Consider the following 2836-nt stretch of genomic DNA (forward strand, 5'->3'; position numbering starts at 1 on the left):
ACCATGGCTCTCTGTCTGATCCTTGCCTACCGATGCAGTCTTCCTGGCGCTCAGAGTCTGTAGGCTCAGTCACTGCCTTAGGTGCAGAACTTGTCTATTTCAGTTACCTTTTCTGCAACTGAGAAAAACACAGTAATTTCTGCTTTATTCTCCAATCCACAGAAGCTATAATCTATGGAGCAGAGCTGTTTGACTCATGTAGCAAAAGCAACTGAGAACCCTGTAGGAAAAGTACGTTTGAGTCTCCTCCTCCTGCTAGTATGATTTCAGGGTATGATTTTTTTTTTCTCTCATGTTTTCCATAGTAGTTTCATTTAGAAATGCCTATTAGAATGAAGTTCTGCCATGTCTCACTAAGAAGCATGCAGGCCCCTTGGGAATTGAAGCCCACCTTTTACTTGTCATGTATCACATGGATCCTGCGTAATGAATGGAGCCTCTTCAGAGTATACTTTGTGGCTGATGAGTTAGAGAAATCTGAGACTATAATAAGCTATTCCCTCTTGAGTCTAATGTCCTCCCCTATTTCACCATTTCCTATGGTAGTTATTTTAAATATCTGAGAAAAGGTAGTAGGTTTATTTCCTTTAAAACATAATCTGATAATGAACTCCTCCAGTTGGTTGGCCCTACCCCTTCTCCAGCTGCCCCTTCTCCTCCTCCAGCTGCCCCTTCCCCTCCTCCAGCTGCCCCCCTTCCCCTCCTCCACCCACCCCCCTTCCCATCCTCCAGCTCCCCCCTCCCCTCCTCCAGCTGCCCTTTCCCTCCTCCAGCTGCCCCTTCCCCTCCTCCAGCTGCCCCTTCTCCTCCTCCAGCTGCCCTTTCCCTCCTCCAGCTGCCCCTTCCCCTCCTCCAGCTGCCCCTTCCCCTCCTCCAGCTGCCCCCTCCTCCTCCTCCAGCTGCCCTCCCTTCCCCTCCTCCACCCGTCCCCCTTCCCATCTTCCAGCTGCCCCCTTCCCATCCTCCAGCTGCCCCTTCCCCTCCTCCAGCTGCCCCTTCCCCTCCTCCAGCTGCCCCTTCCCCTCCTCCAGCTGTCCCCTCTTCCCCTCCTCCAGCTGCCCCTTCCCCTCCTCCAGCTGCCCCTTCCCCTCCTCCAGCTGCCCCTTCCCCTCCTCCAGCTGTCCCCTCTTCCCCTCCTCCAGCTGCCCCTTCCCCCTCTCCAGCTGCCCCTTCTGAGAAACTCACTGGGGAGGATGCGAGTGGTTTCCATCATCAACATCTAAACATTTCAGGATGCTGCTTTGGAAATGGCATTCTTGTTTTGCAAAGCACTTAGGTCTCTATTGAGATCCAATGCAACTTGTCATTATGGCTGCCATTTTACATTCTAGACCAACTGAAAGGCTAGGTGAGACTAACCTCTTTAGCTAGAATGTAGCTTTTCTACATTCTAGACTAACCTCCCTACCTGCCCCCCACCTCCAATAAATTTAAAAAGATTTAAAAACAGTTTACAATGAGTTATGTTTGTAACAGTAGATGTGGTAACCCTTTGAGAAGGAAATTTAGTTTAAAAACATTCGCAGTTAGGTGGAGTAGATTTCTTTCCCATGGCAAAAGAAATTGTTACTGGAGCAGCTGAATCATTTCTACCAATCTAAAAGAAACATGTAATTGGCTGAGATTTTCCGAGAGTGTTTCAATGTTTGTGCTTTTCTGGTTACTTGTTTCTGTCAGACTTTTACCTTCAGGTTAAATCCAAGTATAAGGAGCACCAAAGGCTCAGTGAGCGTGTTTCTTAGCCCCAAATCAAGGCATGTGTTCTCTGAACAAGAATTTTTGTCTCTTCTAGATGAAAGAGGAAATTTGGAGATGTTGCTTGTAAGTATTGGCGTTACCCAACCATTAGAATATTACATATAGACAGCTGGTGGAACATTTCAAATAGGGTTTGTCCCACAAAATCCAGTATAAATGTTTGCTTTTGTCCTTTTTAATGATATTGCATTTGAATTATACCGAGTACATTATGACATATGAAGCTCTCAGACCGTAGGATGGGAAGAGCCAAACTTTATGCAGTGCAGGAGTTGGCAAACGTTTTCTCTAAAGGGTCAGAGAGAACTATTCTCGGTTTTGCAGGTCATATGGTTTCTGTCAGAATACTTGACCGTTGTAGCAAAAAATAGCTATAGACAAGGAGTGAGTGAGTAAGTGTGGCTCTCTTCCAAGAAAACTTTATTTAAGGCCACTGATTTTTATTTTAAATAATTTATATATAATTTTATAAAACATAATTTTATATAATTTATATAGTATAAAAATCTTTGTCTGATTTTTTTCAGTGACTTAAAAATGGGAAGCCATTCTTCGCTTGTAGGCTCTATGAAAGCAGACTGTGGTCTAGATTTGTCCTGTGGGCCATGGGTTGCTAACTCCCATTATAGTGAATTAGCGAGTTAAGGATCTGAACCCAGGAGAAGACAGAGGTAAGGTGTCATACACATTTCTTGGACTGACTGACTTTCTTCAGTTAGTAAATCTTCTGAATATCATACTTTGTTGTGGTTTGAGTGCTTGTTCCTGGTGGGAATAAATGAGTGTTTTGGGGACCAAATATAAGGGGATTTATAAACAAAAATTTATTCCTAATGATAGCACCTCACATTTGTGAAGAGCTAAGCTCCACTGGCCATAATGTGCATGTTTAAGAGTCTCATAAAAATTTGGCCTGCTGTGAAAATGCTTAAAATCTACTCAGCAACTTTCAAGTATATACTTTTATTAACTATAGTCACCGTATTATACAATGGATCTCTTGAACTTATTCCTCCTAACTGAAATTTTGTACCTTTTGACTGACATCTCCCCAACCCCCTCCCCTGTCTGCCAGCTC

This window comes from Macaca mulatta, chromosome 4 (assembly GCF_049350105.2).
Source record: "Macaca mulatta isolate MMU2019108-1 chromosome 4, T2T-MMU8v2.0, whole genome shotgun sequence".
Lineage (NCBI taxonomy): Eukaryota > Metazoa > Chordata > Mammalia > Primates > Cercopithecidae > Macaca > Macaca mulatta.